Below are 21233 nucleotides of genomic sequence, written 5' to 3' on the forward strand. Positions count from 1 at the left end.
TATACTTTATTGTCAATAAATACCTTGAGATGGCTTGAAAAACACACATGAACCATATAATGTTGAAATCATGTGTTTGACGTTGCGTTTCATCAGTCATAATTCTCTTTATTTAGCTGCTGGTTCAGCGCTGTGAATGCCTTTGGAACGTGATTACTTCTACAAATCCGTTTTGGACTTTCTGTGAGAGGGCGCCCTCCGGCTTTGAGTATGAATTGGAGTGTTGCACGAGAGTGTTAGCACTCCATGGTGTTCAGAGCGCCTTGTTTTTGGATACGAATAAAATGACAGGTCATGTATATTTAGATTTATTCACATTGGCTTCTACGTAAACAAACTTGCCCGTGTAACAGACGTAGGCCAGTAAGAGCGGTACGACCAGACGCCGGTTCGAATCCCCCACGGAGCGGGTCGACTTGGACAGGTGACACTCGGTAAAGTGCGGGGGACGCATTTACGTTTTATTAAAGGTGCAGGGGACACGTCCCCCCCCGTCCCCCGCGTAATCTACGCCCATGCGCTGCAGTGTTCAAGGTTTCCTGCTCTCTGTGCGGCGTGGTGCGTGCAATAAGTGGACAGGAAATATGCTAATGTTTCATCGTGACGTCACAACGAAGCGGCTTGCAACTCGTTTAATTGAAAAATGTACTTTTGAGAGACAATGACTTTATAAACGCTGCACTTTGAGATTTAAACTTTGCAGGATGTTTGCATTCACTTAGAACTATACACACTACATGAAATGTAATTTTCAAAAATCCATAATAGGGGCTCTCTAAAATGATGATTCATTAAACATTTTTTTAAGCCTATTTATGTAGAGAAATATACAGTTAATATACCTTTTATTTAAGGGTCCTATTATGCCCTTTTATGAAGTCTTGGTGGTGTAGTAGTATAGGTTATCATGCTTGATTGTTAAAAAAAACTAATTATTTTTTCACATATTTTACATTATTGCAGCACCTCTCTTCCCAGACGGTTTCAAATGCTCTGTTCAGTTCATGTTTGATAAAGCCCCTCCTTCCAAAATACGAAATGTTCTCTGATTGGTTAACTGGCCCAGTAAGTTGTGATTGGCGAACCAATTAGAGTGTGTTTCGGGAAATGTCACGCCCCTTAACATAACAGCAAGATTCATCTGCTCAGATGTAAACATTAGCGATGCCGTTAATTTTGCCATACCAATTCGAGCCCAATTCAGGCCCTGTGAAAGTTTACAAAAAAGAGGATCGTGCAGAACCTCTACAAGCACTGATTTTACTGGACAATTAAGAGTGGTAAATTCCTAAGGATCCGTGAACAGTGTTACAAAAGCAAGAGCCCCGTTTGAATAATACCCAGTAGCTATCAGAGCCAAACACCTTTGTTTAAATCATAGCAACAGCATACAACTTACAATTGCAACTGTTAATAGAGAACACAACAACAAATAATAAAACATACTTATTACTTACAGGTTGTGATCCATAAACAACTTATTGTCCCGACAAAGTGGGAACTGCTCCGTCTTTCAGGAGCCGGAGCCGGCATTGTACTCCCTTAGCTGCTCTCTGTTAAATGTGCAGCACACAGATAAACTTGACGGTTATAATGTTCATGAACAATATTTTGTATTAATCTTTGTTATTGTAAGTTAATACAAATACAACTGTTCATTGTCAGTTCATGTTAGCCATTAAATAATATTAAAAGATGCAACTTTTGGTTTTAATAATAGTAAATGTTGAAATTAACATGAGTTAAGATTAATAAATGCTTTAGAATTATTTTTCATTGTTAGTTCATGTTAACTAATGTAGTTAACTCATGGTAATAGATGGAACTTTATTGTAAAGTGTTACCAAAATACCTCAATCTACATATATATAATATAGTGCAATGTAATTGTATTAAAAATAAATTCCCATTAGGCCTACATGTATGATTTTTGCTGCATCACACTACAGCGTGTGCTGTGTCACGGTGCAAGCAGGTGACTGACATTACATAGCAGGTTCAGGCTCTTCCCATGATGCCCTTGACTTTTGTCCCTGAAACACTCTTGTATACACAATACGTATGCATTTATGACACAGCTTTGTTTTCCAGGTTTATCACCTGTGTTCAGTAACCATTATGACTCTTCATAACAGGAACTATGATTTTCATAATATAGGACACAGGTTATGGATTCTCATAAAATATAAGGACAATCATTGGCTAGTGTGTTATACGCGTCCTGTGCATAACTTAAAATGTCTCTTATTTAACACCCAACAACAGCTCGCCCTTTTAACGGAAATGGTTTCAAAAATAGACCTCTTAATATTGTGAACAAAAATGCAACATGATAGAGCACAATCATGCACGTGATGAAACAAATATACACTCAATTAAATATATTCACACCAGAGCAGCGTCGAGTCTGGGGAAAGTGATGCATTTTCACAACTTGATCCCCGGACACTTTCAGTGCTTATTGAATTTGGATTTCAGGGGTTTGAGATTTTCAAGCTTTCAAACATAGCATACTATAAAGACAAATATACTAATTAAGAATTGTACATTTTGTAGTGCTGCTGTACATTTTGAGGACCTAATGAAAACGGAAAAATGGAATTTGCATAATACGAAATATCAGTAAATTTGGCAAATTTTGGATAGGAACCTGAGCAGTCACAAGAATCACTCCGATACAACTGTCATGACTATAACATACATCTACTTATTGTCATTAAAAATGTCTATGTATTGAAGCCAGTTTTTACTATTTTATGTTTTATATAAAATTACCCATTTTATAAAATATTCCAGTAGGCTAATTGAAACAAGATTGTTCATCTTGAAGTTGAAATTCACACTTGTATTAATGGTTTGAAAAAAGGCATGCTGAAAGTTCAAATACTCTTTTAAGTGTGATTAGAAAATCATATATGTTTACTTTTTTTATTTTTTATTTACATAAACGTATACATAGACCAACAGTCCGAAATGTAAAATACAATGTGTGTCCTGTTTGAATGACCTGTCAGGCGACCATAACTGCAAAATGGACATAAGGTCAGTGACTTACATTTAATGATATGGAAATAAAACAAACATCATAAAAAGTCACTTTTTATAATGTCTTTTCAATGATTTACTTGTCTGCCATTATGTTATGTATGTAAAATTAACATAATGGTAATTTGGGGGAATATATATATAATATATATATATATATATATTGATTGACGGCCTTAAAGGCTTAAAAACATATTTAAATCAGTCCATGTGAGTACAGTGGTTCAATATTAATATTATAAAGTGACAAGAATATTTTTTGTGCGCCAAATAAAAATTAAATAACGACTTATATAGTGATAACCGATTTCAAAACACTGCTTCATGAAGCCTCGGAGATTAAACGAATCAGTGAGTCGAATCATGATTTGGACTGCGTGTCAAACCGCCAAACTGCTAAAATCACGAGACTTTGGCGCGAACCGCTGATTCGATACTAATTCATAATGCTCCAAAGCTTCATGAAGCAGTGTTTTGAAATCGTCATCACTATACAAGTCCCTAATTCTTTTTTTTTGGCGCACGGAAAATATTCTCGTCACTCTATAATATTACTATTGAACCACTGCACTCACATGGACTGATTTAAATATTTTTTAGTACATTAATGGATATTGGGAGTGTAATTGCTGCCTATGCAGGCCTCACTGAGCCATCGGATTTCAACAAAAATATCTTATTTTGTGTTCCTAAGTCTTATGGGTGTGGAACGGCATGAGGGTAAGTAGTAAATTACATTATTTTCATTTTTGGGTGATTTAACCCTTTAATTAAGCAATGTTCAGATGACTTTCTCTTTAGCCGCAGGCCTTTCACCCTCAGGTTTGTTTTACTGTTGTTGTAACGTTAAAACTCATCAGCTAATACATGCTCGCTATATTTCTGCGCTCGGTTTTAGCTGATTATTAATTCGTCACACTTGAATCTGATTTCTTCTGAACTGCTAAATGTCAAGCACAATTATATCACAAACACACAGCATTTGATTACGGAATTGCAGCTGTTCACGTGGGTGTGTTCTGTCTTGTGTAACACACACCGCCTCACCTGTATCCATAGACACAGAGCTCATTTGCAGTTTATTGCTTGGGGATTGAGGCCGGGCAGAGAGACAGAGAGAGAGACAGAGAGAGACCGATATATTAGAGAAAGAGTGTAAGAAACAGATCGTCTGTATTAGGTCAGCAGGCTGATTCGGCTGTTTGTGTGTGTGGCAGGTTGAATTGTTAGCTGTGTCGAATAAGTGCAGGTGTTTGGATCGTACTGGACACACATGATGACGAGCTGACGGGAAAATCTACTCCAGTTAAAACACAGGTGAGTGTTTGCTAATGTTTGCCAGCTGTATTATGGGCAACACAATATGAATGACATGTCATTTTCTGACCTCATAGAAAACGGCCAATAATTTTGTCATTTTTTGGGTTACACTTTATTTCAATAGTGCACTTTAGACATTCTAATAATTAAGTAACTTTGTAATGTCAACTGCCAGTCATTATAGACTAGGAGCCTATTAGTAGACTTTAGTAGACTGTTATTAGAAGGAATAAGTTGAAATGTACTTGCAAAGTTACTTATAGTCAGTAGAATGTCTTTTGGGGAGCATCAAAATAAAGGGTTTGATATTAAGCAGACAGTCTAATACTCTAATGACTGGTAGTTGACATGTAGTTGGAAATTGTCTTATCACAGTATAGTATGCATTAACTTTGTAAACGGCCAGGTTAATCTTCCTGATTGCGTAAAGCTAAACAGAAGATTCAGATAACTGAACTACACAAAACTAATTAATAGAAATCACGGTTTCACTTTATTTTGATGGTCCCTTTAACACATTCTGTAACGTTGTACCTACATGTCTACTAACTCTCATTAGAGTGTTAGTCGAGTATTAGTAAACTTGTAGGGTTAGGGTTAGAATAAGTTAACATACTTGTAAAGTCAGTAGAATGTCTGTTGGCGGACCATCACCATAAAGAGTTAGCGGATATTAAGCTGACAGTTTAATAATACTCAGAGTGTTAGTTGACATGTAGTTGTAAAGTTAATTATAGTCAACAGAACTTTGTTCAGAAGGGAACATCAAAATAAAGTGTTACTGAAATCACTCATAGAAAACATGAACATCAATTTTAAATTTTGTACATCAATATATTTTAATAAAAAGTATTTTATACCAACTCCTCCCAGTTTTACCCCATTCAATTTTAAATCAAAAGGAAATGTTAATTAGAAATATACATTTTAGAAAATACGTTTTAGAAAGTAAATTTAGGAAATGCATAAAACGGCCTAACAATTTTAAATAATTCATATCAGATAGTTAACATTACAAAATAAATGTCACTCAGCCATGATATTTATTTTCTTTCTTTCTTTGTTTAGATTTATGTGAAAGTTTGAGTAAATATTATGTCAAAGTAAACAACATAATCTGTTGATTCAGATGATGCACATTCTGTTATTTTTTAATAATTCGGTTTCACTTTATTTTGATCGTCCCTTTAACACATTTTGTTGACTATAAGTAGCATCGCACCTACATGTCTACTAACTCTCAGAGCATTAGAGTCAAGTATAAGTAGACTTGTAGGCTTAGGGTTAGAATAAGTTGACATGTACTTGCAAAGTTACTTGTATTCAAGAGAACTTTGTTCAAAAGGGACCATCAAAATAAAGTGTTACTTAAATCACTCATAGAAAACATGAACATCAATTTTAAATTTTGTACATCAATATATTTTAATAAAAAGTATTTTATACCAACTCCTCCCAGTTTTACCCCATTCAATTTTAAATCAAAAGGAAATGTTAATTAGAAATATATATTTTAGAAAATACGTTTTAGAAAGTAAATTCAGCAAATGCATAAAACGGCCTAACAATTTTAAATAATTCATATCAGATAGTTAACATTACAAAATAAATGTCACTCAGCCATGATATTTATTTTCTTTCTTTCTTTGTTTAGATTTATGTGAAAGTTTGAGTAAATATTATGTCAAAGTAAACAACATAATCTGTTGATTCAGATGATGCACATTCTATTATTTTTTAATAATTCGGTTTCACTTTATTTTGATCGTCCCTTTAACACATTTTGTTGACTATAAGTAGCATCGCACCTACATGTCTACTAACTCTCAGAGCATTAGAGTCAAGTATAAGTAGACTTGTAGGCTTAGGGTTAGAATAAGTTGACATGTACTTGCAAAGTTACTTATATTCAAGAGAACTTTGTTCAAAAGGGACCATCAAAATAAAGTGTTACTTAAATCACTCATAGAAAACATGAACATCAATTTTAAAATTTGTACATCAATATATTTTAATAAAAGTATTTTATACCAACTCCTCCCTGTTTTACCCCATTTAATTTAAAATCAAAAGGAAATGTTAATTAGAAATATACATTTTAGAAAATACGTTTTAGAAAGTAAATTTTTAGCAAATGCATAAAACGGCCTAACAATTTTAAATAATTCATATCAGATAGTTAACATTACAAAATAAATATTACTCAGCCATGATATTTATTGTCTTTCTTTCTTTTTTAGATTTATGTGAACTTTTGAGTAAATATGTCAAAGTAAACAACATAATCTGTTGATTCAGATGATGCACATTCTATTATTTTTTTATAATTCGGTTTCACTTTATTTTGATCGTCCCTTTAGCACATTCTGTTGACTATAAGTAGCATCGCACCTACATGTCTACTAACTCTCAGAACATTAGAGTGTCAAGTATTAGTAGACTTGTATGGTTAGGGTTAGAATAAGTTGACATGTACTTGCAAAGTTACTTATAGTCAACAGAACTTTGCTCAAAAGGGACCATCAAAATAAAGTGTTAGCAAAATCACGAATAGAAAACATGAACATAAGTTTTAAATTTAGTACATGAATATATTTTAATAAATAAAAAATATTTTATACCAACTCCTCCCAATTTTACCCCATTTCATTTTAAATCAAAAGGGGGAAAAGGAAAGCGTTTAATTAAAAGTATATATAATTTAGGAAATAAGTTGTAAAAATGTTGAACAAAGGCATAAAAAATGGCAATTTTAAATAATTCATATCAGATAGTCAACATAACAAAAATAACACACACCATGATATTCATTTTCTTTCTTTTTTTACATTTATGTGAAAGTTTGAGTAAATAATATATGTCAAAATAAACAACATAATCTGTTGATTCAGATGATGCACATTCTATTATTTAATTCTATTTAAATAATTTGGTTTCACTTTATTTGATGGTCCCTTTAAAGGAACACGCCACTATTTTTGAAAATAGGTTCATTTTCCAACTCCCCTATAGAGTTAAACAGTTAAGTTTTACCGTTTTCGAATCCATTCAGCCGATCTCTGGATCTGGCGGTAGCACTTTTAGCATAGATCATTGAATCTGATTAGACCGTTAGTATCTCACTCAAATGACCAAAGAGTTTAGATCATTTTCCTATTTAAAACTTGACTCTTCTGTAGTGTAACGAATCATCACTCTGGCAGGGATCCATTTGCATGCTTTTATTAGAAATAGTCGTAGTTGTACAGGCAGGGTCAGACAGGAGCAAAACAGGAATAACAGGGGCAGGCAGAATCGTAAACAGAGGATTAGGGATGAAACGGTATGGAAATTTCACATCACGATTATAGTGACCCAAATTATCACGCTTATCAATATTATCACGGTTTTGTTCAAATGAGATGAAAGTGTTCAAAAAGAACAGATGCACACACTTAAAACATTTCAACAAGTTTTATATTTGTAAATCAACAAACAAATCAAGCAGCTCTTTGCACTTTAAGCTAGATTCTGTGGGATTTCCTTCCTTATAATGGCCGTCGTCAATAGCAACGCATAAATAATAATAATTTGGTGTAAGTATAATCTCTAATATTATCTCTGTAAATATATTCTCAAACAATATTCTCATCAGTGTTCAGCAATGATGCATTTAAATCTAGCATATTTTGTGTAAGAGCCCAAACAGTATCCTAGTGAAATAATGCATATCCATATTTCCATATGACTTATTAAATATCAAAATGTGTGCATCATACCTGACACCTAGATGAACACTTTACTGTCAGTTTTATGACTGTCATTCCCTTCAAATGCTATTGAAGTTTGAAATGTGTATAACGTTACCAATGTTGTATGTAACTTTAGAGACGGTCCCTAAATTCGCCAGCGTTGTGCCAGCCATATCAGATGCGCTGTGGTTCTGCTGTGTTTGTTTGAAACTATTTTCGCTGCTGAAATAGAACAAAAACAGTCAACCACGGTATGATGAGTGAATCTCCTGCATACATTGCACGTTTATCTCTGCTTTGAGTGTAGATTTCAGTGAGAGCGGCGCGCACTCTGAACAAAACTCCGGCTAATCTGAATGCCTCTGATTATGAGACATTGCATTCATAAACTTAATAGAAACACGTGTGAGTGGTTATAATGCGCAACGCGATTATAACAGATGGCTTTTGAGAAGACTATAATAAGTTCAACCGCCAAAGTGGCTAGTGTCGTGTGCAGCCGAAATAACGTTACACCCGCAAATGGCGGTTGTTAATGTCAAACCCTGATTATTATCCCTTAAATCTTAAATTATCCCTTAAATTATCCCTTGTCTGAATTTGTTTGTTCGCTTCACGTTATTATTTCCCAGACGTAGTTTTAATATTGAGGTCAAAGTCCACTTGCCTTGCGTTCGTAGTTTTGAAGTGTTCCCCCTATTACAGCGACTTTCTTCTGGCATGTTCTGCAGACAGGGTGACCATCTTCGATTAAGTTTCCCTCAGGACTTTTGTAAAAGCCAAAATATGACCACACCTCAGATTTGGTCCTTTTAGAAGGCTGAACAATCTCCCGAGTGCTGTCACTGCCTTCTGACATTTCTTCTCATTCAAAAAACAGCGGTGCGCTGTGCCTGCGTCAGACTGACTGGACAAGATTTACCGCGAGTTTTAAAAATCGTGATAAATACACGCGGTTTTAATGATAATTAAATTAAACGATATTACTAACCGTCACACAATTTTATCGTGGTTTATCGTGAAACCGGTAATCGTTTCATCCCTACAGAGGACAGGCAGTGGGTCAGGACAGGCAGTAAACACTCACAGATCAGCAAACAGGCAGGAGTCAGAGACAGGCAGCAAAGGGTCGATAACGGGTAGCAAACAGGATCAGAAACAGACAGTCAGATTTGGGAATAACGCTCAGAAATGTAGTGTCAGTGTAGGTGAGAGTCAATATTCGGGAGAGAGCTCCCTCCGGTGGTCAGAGGAGGGAACCACGGAGTTCGTCTCTGTGACATGTAGTTACATCGTGTATTAAGACTAGTGATCGACCGATATTTGCGTTTTTCACGTGTATCGGCAGATACAAGGCTGCTGGGTTCGCCGATAGGATTTTCCTGGCATTATTTACAGACAGGTTCATGCTGTTTGTGTTCATGTGCAGCTTATTTATGCTGCAGTTCATGCACTGCCCCTCCCCCACTAGCAGAGTGCTGGAAACTTTTCTTCAAGACATCTTTTAACTGTTTGACTTAGATGAAATATTGCCATACACTTTGAAAGTGGAAACGCGTTGCTCTAAAAGTGCTTGCAACTATAGCTAGGCAAGTTTGTGCGTCCAAAGGGAAACCGCAAATGCTGAATGCCTCATCTATAAAACTGCTTGCTATTGTATTTAGGGAGCTGCAAATAGCTAACTGTGCGTTCACACCGCCGCCGGCGAGAGCGTCAAACTTCGCTCTGGCCGCCCTGCCATCGACGCTGTAGAAAGATTCGTGGACGCGCTGCCGCTCTGACGTAGATCGAATGCTTGGTCTTTTTTGAAACGGCATTTAAAGGGGCTGCAAAGCAAACATTCATGTTGACCGGCATTTGTGCTGACTGACCACAAGTAGGGTATAACCATATAATATAACCTCATGAAATCATTTAAATGTGAAAGTTTAAAAGAAGCAGATCGATGGAAAGAACTTAATTATAGTTACATGTTTGCTAATGAAATAAACCAATTAAAAGCCATTTGTGTGGTGGATAAATAATGTTGCACGTCTTCTTATCAAACCCGCAGCACCAGCAGTGATCAACCTCCTCTATTTTGCTTGGGAACTAATGTGGTAGGAACCGAAGTTTACAGCGCTGCGTTCTCTAGAATCAAGTCTCCTTGACGCCCAAATCGTCCAAGACGCGCCGCGCCGCTCTCGCCAGAGCTCGTTCTCTAGAATCAACTCTCCTTGACGCCCAAATCGTCCAAGACGCGCCGCGCCGCTCTCGCCAGAGCTCGCCGCCGGGCTCCCATTGAGAATGAATGACTTCCGGCCACTTTGACGCTCTCGCCAGCGGCGGTGTGAACACACAGTTAGGCTATCCATATGCATACGGTAGCTATTGCAAACAATGGTCATAGGACTAAGTAATGCCGACGTTGTTCCGTGGTATTTGTGGGAGTTTTATTCAGCGACCACCTGGCTGCGGTTTGGATGCGTGTGGTGTGTCTCTCCAGTGTTTCCCACACATGGACTAATTCGCAGCGGTAGAATTAACACCGGCCACATATTGTGTTTTTGGCGGCCGTCAAAGTAAATTTTTATCCCGCTAAAGCCTCATTTGATCTGTGAGTGATGTAGAGACTGACTGTGCATGTGTTACTGATAGGGTTGGGTACCGAAACCCGGTGCCATACCTATATAACCGGTATACCGGACCGAATCCAGGGTTTTTCCTGGGTCAAAAATGCTCTTCAGTGGTGGCGCGCACACACACACACACACACACGCACGCACGCTCGCACGCACGCTAGTTAGCAAGTTTGTGAATATTTTGAATAAAAAAGAAAAAGCTAAATAAACCCGATACAGCTGAGCTGTCATACAGTGCTATTGTGGCAGCTGTGTGTCATGTGAGAAGCACGACGCATCGCCATGGAAACAATAGGGCGATGCGTTCTAAAATATTTAGCCAGAGAATATGGTCATATTTCTGCAAAAAAAATTGTGTTATTATAAAATGCTATTTTTAGCCTACTGTAGCTGTTATTTAGTGTTAAATTAGTTGTAGTTGGGTTAGGTGGCTCTAGTTTTACTGTGAATTTGTTAAGTAAATTGTGTTTTGTATTTATATATTTAAGAATACTTTAAAGTTGGGGAGTGTTCCTTTAACACATTCTGTTGACTATACGAAACGTTGCACCTACATGTCTACTAGGGATGCAACAATACAGTTAGTCCACGGTTCAATACATACCTCGGTTTTTAATCACGGTTTTCGGTTCGGTTCGGTTCTGATGGCTTGTCACATCAGTTTTTTGTTATTCTATTCTTAGGCGACAGGAACAGCAAGAGGTTAAGGAGAAAAAAGACTTTATTGCAATACTCTTTCTTTATTTTACTTAAAAGAATTGAAAAACCTTACTTAAACTTAAAACTTTACTTAAAAAAAAAAACTTGTACACATTCCTTGTGTATTGTAAAATATATATAAAGATTTACACTGGCAGCTCAGAGCTGTACAGCAGCATTTAAGTATGAAATTGAATGAATAAATGTAAAAATAAAACACTACATAGACTTCACTATAAAATATACATTGATTCTTATTAAAGCTATACTGTATTAGTTTTTCAATCAAGAGCAGTGAGTGATTTTCTTTTGTTGTTGTATTAACATTAAAGGGATATTTCACTCAAAAATTAAAATTCGGTCATCGAGAAATTAATTCAGGTTTGGAACAATATTAGAGTGAGTAAATAATGACATCATTTTATAGGTGAACTGTCCCTTTAAGGACAGTAGGGCTGTCAAAATTGCTACAAAATGACGTTCGAATATTCCCTCTAAAAAAAGCATGAATATTCGAACTATTCGAACATCTGGTTGCGCATTTTATCAATGACGCGCATTACGTCAATAACAGGACAAATGAATACAAAGAGACATAACTACTTATATAGGTAGTCTATTTAAGTTTAAACATATTTGACAACGTATAACCTACACAAAACAAGTAAATCAACTAATGGCTAAAGACCGCAGACCTCACTCTCTCTCGCCCTCGCGCTCTCTGCGCATAACGGTTTAAATGAACACACACACATTTTGAGGCTGATCAAGAGTTTTGTGCAAGCAATTTAAGGTCGCGACTCTTGTCCCAAATATAGCAGGCTTCATTCAGTGATTGAAACAAATATTAATATAAGTTTTACAGCATATTATTGAACGCTCCGAGCGAGCTGTGCTGTGGTAAACATGGAACTTTTCCTTGACATGAAACGGAAAATAATCAAACCAGTGGAAGCAGTGCATTTATCCTTTATTCATGCATTATCTCTTCAGTCAGTACCTCGGTTCCATTGCTTGACAGAACTCCCTGAAGCCGCCTCATCCACGACACTGATCGCTCTCATGTCCTTACAAATGAACAAAATTAATTTCTCCGTTATGGCCTCGCGTGTTGCAGACAGAGAGCTTGTGGCGCGCGATGCAAAGTAAGGCTGGTCCAGTTTGCACATACAAATTAGTTGCTTATATTTACAAAACGAGCCTACAAAAGCATAAAAAAGCCTGTTTAATAAAGAAAAGTTCACGAAGCTAAGTGAAAACTCACTAAAGTGTTTAGTGAAATTAGGAAACATTTAGATATCATAAATTGAGTTGTATAAGTTAACGTTACATTTCTACATACATTTTGTTCTCATGTCACAAGTAATATCAAGGTTTATTTTGATCTGTTTTACATGATTCTTTTGTAGTGTGGTTTTCGGTGAAGTGTACTAAAATAAATATCGTCACCTGTGTACATTAGCCCACTTCTTCTCGACGCTTTTCCTGATAGTTTATAGAACAATTACTCCGAGTCGCCATCTGTCGTTTCAAAGAAAAGCACAACAGCGAGCGCGCCAAATATAAACGCCTCGTCCGTTTGGGGAGGAGCGCGCGCAGTCAGCGGAGGAGACAGGCCAAAGTACACAAGGCTTCAGGCGCGCTAGCGCGTCCACTCGCAAAGCAGACAGCCACGCCTCTACTACCGCGGGCGTTTTTTTTACACATTTTTTTATTTATTCGAATATTAATTTTCACCTTCGAAATTCGTTTTTTAAAAACTATTCGAATATATATTCGAATTTAGAATATTCGTTGACAGCCCTAAAGGACAGCGTGTTCACTACTGCGCTACAGTCAATTTAAGACCTTTGTACATCTAATATACAGACACGATTGCGATTTTACTTTCACTTTAGACATAACCGACTGTGTTTATGTTAACCTTGTGTGTATTTGACAGTATTAGCGCAGTAAGACGACTACTTAGTCCAGTAATCGCGTGTTTGACAGGCGTTTAGTGCGCGCGCTCGGAGAAGCGCATGTTTAAACCGCGTACGTGAATGAGCCGGCAAGGCTTTAAAACGCATGCAAATAATGAACTTTCGTGATTGTGAATATCTATAGTGTCTCGTGAGTATAACTCTACCACTAACGTGTGATGTGAATGTATGTCGCGTTGTTCAGTATTGGGATGGAGGCAAATTATAGAATTTGTAGAAAAATAATTAATTCAATGCAAAACCGAAAAACCACAATACACAAGCACGTATTGAACCGTGAATGCCGTACCGAACGGTTCAATATTATATTGAGAATTGTGGCATCCCTAATGTCTACCAACTCTCATTTGAGTGTTAGTAGACTGGTAGGGTTATAATAAGTTGACATACTTATAGTCAGGAAAATGTCTGTTGGAGGACCATCATAATAAAGAGTTAGCAGATATTAAGCAGACAGTCTACTAATACTCTGAGAGTTAGTTGACATGTAGTTACAAAGTTACTTATAGTCAACAGAATGTTCAAAAAGGACCATCAAAATAAAGTGTTACCAATAATTATATTATTAATCTATTATTCTGTTATTTGTTTATTCTTTAACCTTAACAAATCAGTTAACAAGTATAATTGTAGACATTTTCATGTGGTGTGATCCTCCCTAACATGAACTGTGAAACAAAGAAGCATATCAAACTGACAAATGTGTAAAGAATTACATTAACACAAATGACTGGGCATGATTTTACAAGAAATGTAAAATTTAAAAGGGCAATTCTACTTTGTCATCAATTATTGAGGCACAATATCTGATGCTAATTGGCCAATCTCCTGGGGATCCTCTTGTTAATGTTGCTAATCAGGACCCCAACAGGAAGTAATTAAGTCATTTTCAAGCTTGTGAAGAAGAGCGAGAGTTTTACCTCCTACTGTTAATTAAACTTATGTGGTAATGTTTATGGGGAAGTGCTTCCGTCTTCATTTATTCAGTCTTGTGTTGTGATACCTTCACATAATTGGACATGATTAATATGCATAAAATTAGTGAAAGCTATAATTATTTGTGTGGATGAGGGAGATGGGAGTCGAAATGTTGAAAGCAATGTGTCAAAATAGCTAAAATGTCATTCGATGTGACATGTTGAACTCCTCTAAAACAACATTAAACAGCGGTTCTCTCTGACCTAAAGAAATTGTTTAAAAAGTCAGACTCGCTCAACTTTTAGACTTCACCAGTGTTTGCCCATTATAAAAATGTTTCCTCAGTGGACACTTTGATGTTAGCTTGCTTTGCATTCAACAATACATCGAAAGATTATGCAAAAATATGGAAAGTGTTCATTTCAAAACAGGAGATCATCTGACTGAAAGCAAGGCTTCAAAGAATAATATATAGGTGATGACCTTCGAGCATTTAAATGTGGCTTAAAGAAATAGTTCAGCCAGAAATACTCTCACTTTCATGTCGTTTCAAAAGTATTATTTTCTTTCTTTTGGGAAACGCAGAATGAGATGTCAGGCACAATGCCTCGCTTTTCACGCTTGTTTTCAATAAATTGAGCCTTTAGAAGCGTTCCTCGTGCAAAGCCACGGACTTCAGAAGACTTGCAATACATGTGGACTTTAATGGAGCTTTTTGGAGCTTGGCAGTATAAATCACTATCTACTTTTCTTGTATGCAAAACAGAAGCCAAAATGTTCTGCCTTTGGTCTCATTTTATTTTTCAAAGTGGAAAAGTTACAGTATATTTTCATTTATGTGTGAAATATCCAAATATATTTTACGGCCAGTGTAGGACAAAGAGTGAGTCTGTATTTCTATAGGCTAGTAACTCTTGTTAAACACTAGTTTATTTTTCTGTTGATTTTACTGCAAAAAAAAAAAAGAAAAAAAAGTTCTCATACAAAACAGAAGGTAAGATTCAGGAGGTAGTGCAGGAGTGTCAATTAAACTAAAATTAGTTTATATTATAGACTGTATAAAACAATGTAGTGTCCGTGACATCACCCGTATTTGGCCGGAGCTGGCAGATCTTTACGGCTAAATATAATTTAAACAGAGGAGTTATTAAAAAAAAAAAAAAAATTATATATATATTCACCCTCTCCCTCACAGTTGTCATGAAGCGCAATATTAGCTACATAGACAAAAAACACTTTGTACCAGGCTGTAAAAAAATTATTGATGAATTGCAGTTTAATGCTGCCTTCACATGCTCTTGGAATTATCGTAGATAGAAGTTTCCTAGGTAAAAATTGCATGTGAACGCTCTCCACCTTCGAAATATGAATGGGATGAGCTCGTAATCACGACTTTAGAAGTGGTAATTGTCAAATTTCCGATAGCACGTGAAGACAGCATTAGTCACTTCCGTGTTGGATTCAAGAGAGAACGGAAGGTTGCCACTTGGTTTTGTTACGTCCCCTTTTTGTCTGGGGGTGGAAGGAGAGTAACATATTAAAAGGAAAGAAAACTTATCCCCACAAAATAAAGAAAAGAAAATAAATGAGAGAGAGTTGGTTCTGTCTGCATTGTACACACACACACGTACGCACACACAGAGATTTTAATTATAAAAGTAAAGTTTCCTTTAGAGCAGTTAAAGGTCTACGAGGCACGAGCAGGCACGAGCTGCTGCCAGAGAGACGGATGGACCTGAGTTCACGTCACATCAGTTCTCAGCATGTCTGAACTGTTGTAGTTACAGCATATACTTCAGGTTATTAGTCTATTTCTAGTCGGAGCAGGGCTCTACATAGCGACTATTTTGGGCGCATTTGCGCCTGAAAATTAATGCGTGCGACTGCGAAAATATATTTAGGCGCACTGGTGCGAGTGACCCGATCGATTCTCATGAATAGATGTATAATACAATCGGAATAAAAACTAAACACTGACTGATTGAGCAACTGGTATGTTTCGTGCTGCAATCAACTGCTTTCATGCCTTCTGTCAGCAGAGCATGTGCAAAAAACGTGTGCGAAGGAATAACACTTCACCGATTGAAACCACGGTCTATGGGTGAAACGGGTGTGACGCGGCCATGCACTTACCAGACGCCTCGCGCTGATGTTTCTTTGCAGCCAAAATTAACTAGAAATACCACATTTGGATTATCATAAACAAGGTCGGAAATTAACAGGGGCTTGGGGCAAAAATGCCACCAAAAATGAATTAGGAGAAAATAATTTAAAAACGCTCCTGTAGGAGTTCTTGATTTAATCTTTATCAGCTGCAGTCCATAACATTTGTGTTAAAAATGACTAGATGCATATGAGTGAGTACATCATGAATCAATTTTCCAAACAGTGTTCTTATCTTACCCTGAATCACTACGGTACACATACAATAAGTGTTTATATTCTGACTATTCAATTCCAGTTTGGTTCGCAGCGCTGCGGAGGAGCACAGTCCCTGTGTGACTCGCCATAGACATAAACAGAGAGAAGTAGCTCCGGCTGCAGTGTTCTTCCGCGAGACGCCTGCAGTTCTGTTTATTAAGCTCCAGAGCGCCTAAAGTCACGGACAGCTATTGCGCCGAGTATTGAAATGATTGCAAATGTGATACTGATCTTGTAAAAAAGTCCAATAGACAAGTTGATATTAAGTAACAACGTTTTAGCCACAATACTGTTTATTTCGTGAAAATCAAAACTACATCAGAACTGTTGCGCATCTCCAAGCGTTTCGATCGAATGAATCTGCGTTTGAACGATTTAATGAACGACTCACACAGACTTGACGCCACCTACTGGCTGTTTTATTTTCATATTTATACTTTGCAGGGACTTTTTATTTAAAATATAAATCTTTTAACTAAGTTTAAGTTTAACTTGTACATAGCCTTTTATAAATTCAAAAACTTATATTTAAAACATTCATACAACATTATTTACCCATGAGCTGTATTAAATCGATGTAAATGTGTCTAAACAGCACTGCAGATAGAGCTGCTGTGCCACTTCTACAGTGCAAAGATTGATCTTTTGATGCTGATTTAATTAGATTGGTTACAGTCTGATTGTGTCTTATTGCTCTAACTGAATTTATTGTTTAAATTAACATTTTAAAAACAGCTTTTCTATTTTAATTTACGAAATTGACAAAAGATGATGCATACATTTAATAAGATTAGAAAACATTGCTCTTATAATGGTAAAAATGTCCCTGGACATAAATTTAAAGGGACAAAGATCATCCTGTAATGGGAAAGTTATAATTGGAATGCGTGTTATTGATCAGAAAGTGCTCCTAAATTTGACTGTGCTCCTAATTTTTTTTAATTAGGAGCACAAGTGCTCCTCAAGAAAAATGTTAGCGTAGAGCCCTGCGGAGGGACTGTCACTCATGTCAGAAAGTTAGTAACTTTAGTAAATTATGGATCAGCGCTGACTGGAGACGCGAACCGTTTAGAACGATTCAGTCCGATTTGGTGAACTGATTCGGTTCACTAAAAAGAACTGGTTTAAAAGAAAGATCGTTCGCGAACCGGACATCACTAATGTACCAGAGATGGAGCTCAGCGATTGCTAACAAAGTTATTTATAGTAACTACTGAGTTATGGGAGCACTGTCAGTCAGCGCGAGTTTATTGTGTTTGTATCTGAGAGTTCTGAATAAACACGAGTCCCAGTCACGCCGAGTCCGTCTTCATCATTATTACCAACTTTGTAACATGCAAAGTACCATTACAGCTGTCGAGATGAACGAGTTAAAAGTAAGTGTTGATAATAGCATTATTTTTTAAATAAAATAAAAGCGTCAGTGACGCGCGTTGAGTACACAGCGCAAACAAAGACACAACAGCAGTAATCGAATGTAATTCAGTTTATTGTGGGGAAAGCTGGCTAGCCCGAATATGCTCACGCTTACCCCCCTTCTGCTTAATCTCACGCCGCGTTTGGTGCCTCCGCTGTGGGCCAGATGCAGTACTGGGGGTCAGGGATGCTGAAGGCCGACCGGTCAGTGCAGCCCGAGCTTCGGCGTGTGTGAGGTTTATCTCTAAAGATGTTACTCTGCCGATGTTGAGCAGAAACTCATGACTGTATGCACATTCTAGAACCGATAGACGCGACGAGGACGTACAAAAACACTGACTCACAAGATAGAAAACACCGTTCTGTCGGGAGAGAGAGAAGCCGCAGTGTGTGCACGAATAATAAATAATTAGCTACACATCAGAAATCACTGATCACAGATCAGAAGGAACTGAAAAAAGACTTCTGTTTTCATTTGTACAACACTGAGAAACTGCCAGCATTCACTCGTTCACAACCCATGATCTCTCTCGCGTTTGCATGGGCGTGCCAGATTCTCTGGGTGGAGGAAAGGGAGGTAACCGTTCCTGCTTGGACGTCAAACCAGGAGACTTCAGGATTGGCTAGGCTGGCCTGTCATTTTCTCAAAGGCAGAGAAAGACAGCCAGAACTCGGGTTTACACCGATCAACATTTCTATCCACTTGGGGACAATATTCAGGCTAGGGTAACTCATATTAATGTTGAAAAACCTCATAAAATGAAAATTTCATGCCATGGGACCTTTAAGAATAGGGTTGATAACAGTAAAAATAACTAAAAAAGAACCTTACAATCCCAAAAACAGGAGAAAAGCAGGTAAAAACAAAAGTGGCACCCACCTCCTTACTGTGTCAACAAGCAACAATAACGGGGCACACCAAGCTTTCTGTCGCTACAGTAGAGGCAACAAAGCCTTTCTTAAAGAAGCTTTAAGGCTCAAACATTCAGCAAAGTCTGGGAAAACAGACTGGCCATTCTCTCTCTGGTGAGCAGGCAGTTCCCTCTGTTTAAATGCAAGCTCCTCTCCACAAACTCTGATGAGGAACAGGTGGCATCAATTAGGCTCCTGCAAAAGGACAGGGAGGAACAGAGGAGAACAGGCAGAAACTCCATTTCCCAGAAGGCTGTTGAGCAGCAGGGAAACACAATCTCACACACACACACGTAAAAAAAAAAAAGAACCACAATAAATGACATACGTCCTGGGACGTAACAGTTTATACGAGTATCAAATACTACAGTTAAAATTATGATCAAATACTCTACATGTGCTTTAGTATGTTAGTCAAGAGATAAAAATAAGTGTACTACTTTAAAAAGTCAAAGGTTTATTAAAACATAACAGGTATCAGAGTATTTATTTTTTCCCACATTAATTGCACACATGTCTAGTACAATTATGTGGTTTTGTTTCGTTAATACAGTGTATACTTTTTTCTTGATTTACCCCGAAAGAATGGAAGTGAAATGTGACAACATGCCCCATAGGTGGGGTACATTGTAACATGTGAGGGGCACAATGTAACATGACCAAATGACCGCTTAAAATGTTTCCTGATATAATCAAAATATCCAAGACAAACTAAAATATTTTGTCAATAAAATACAATTATTAACTTTTTCAAATAAAATAATGGCATTTTTTTAATAATCAAAAATAAACTAATTTTTGAGTTTGACAACAAACACACCTCAAAGTCAAGTTATACAGCATAGTTAAAAAAAGACGAAGCATTTCTGAACATTGACTCTCAGTCTTTATTCGCCTTTTTCTAATGGTTTCTCAATAGAATTTATAAAAGTATAGAATATAATAGTGTAGTTCTAATAGGGGCACATTGTAACACAGTGTGACAATATGCCCCACCTGCACAACTGGGACTTAAACCCGGCTCGTGTCTTCTGCTGGTTAGATCAACATTAAAGAATGATCTCAACTCAATAACAGACATAAGATTAAAATAATATCAGATTTTTCTTATTTTAAATGAACACAAAAAAAACAGAGATGAAAAATTAACTTAAGTAAGAAATTTACTTTCGCTATGGTTAAATACATGTTCAATGATATCTTCCAAAGATTTTTTAATTTTGACAATTTTTTTCTCTCTAAATAATGTTGATATGGTAAGTAGTAAAAACTAAGTTTCGTCATCCTGGCATGTGTGGAAAGTGTTAAACTATGTGTGTTACAACTAACCCCGCATTAGGTTGTGCCCTGCTCGCCAATAAAATCTTGTTATTGTAAATGATGAGTCACATAGACAGTGGTAAAACAAAACATTTGCATTTGCATGCTGCCACTATGTCTGTCAGAGCCTCGTGAGCTACGTGAGCAGTGCAGACTAATAAAAGCGCAAGAGTCCAGCGCTGAAGGGTTCAATGTGTGGCAGTTGTTTGGTATTAGAGTTCAGGCAGACTGATGGCTTGAAGGAAAAAGCATCCCACTGGTGTGAAACCTGATGCTTCGGTATCATTTGTCTAATGGTAGCAGTGAGAGAAGTGCGTGGATTGGGTGACTGGAGTCTCTGGTGCTTCATTCAAAGTTTGAGGGCACTGTTGAGGTGAATGCTTAAGTCCACAAACAGCATTGTCACACACTGAATATTTGTTTTTTTTTTCCAACTTAACCATTATGACTATAATGCTACAGGATTATGCTTAGTTTAGTTGCCCTTTCTTGTGTGTCCAATTCAGTTAAGTCTTGATTAATCCCTACAGATATTGTCTTATTATTGGGGAGATGAGAGGGTCTGTAAAAAAGCGTAAAGGCTAACTTATATCACGTGAGGCAGCTCAGCCTCATTGTGTAATGGCGGTGACGTCAGTGCCCGCCGTTCAAAGTTTAATGACAGTTGGTTACAGTTTACGTTAATCAGGTTCTTGTGGAGTAGTGCGTTGGTCTTGTGAATATGATCTATCTTTGGTGTTATATCTCTGGCAAACATGCATAAGGACTGTATTGTTTGTTGAATGTGCAATATGTGGATTTTTTTTTTAAATATCTCAATTAGCTGCAAATTAGTTACTGCAGGACGC

General features: G+C 37.0%; 1 protein-coding gene across 1 annotated transcript in view; it reads left to right on the forward strand.

The window, feature by feature from the left end:
* Positions 1 to 4108: 4108 nt before the first annotated feature.
* The window catches only part of LOC307122629 (retinal-specific phospholipid-transporting ATPase ABCA4-like), a 101570-nt gene continuing 84445 nt past the window's right edge, over positions 4109 to 21233 (forward strand). Inside the window, exon 1 of the mRNA XM_079810741.1 lies at positions 4109 to 4362. The gene's annotated coding sequence lies outside the window, so the exon portion shown is untranslated. The remainder of the gene's footprint in view (positions 4363 to 21233) is intronic.

Source organism: Gobio gobio (genome assembly GCF_949357685.1).
Source record: "Gobio gobio genome assembly, chromosome: 2".
Taxonomy (NCBI): Eukaryota; Metazoa; Chordata; class Actinopteri; order Cypriniformes; family Gobionidae; genus Gobio; species Gobio gobio.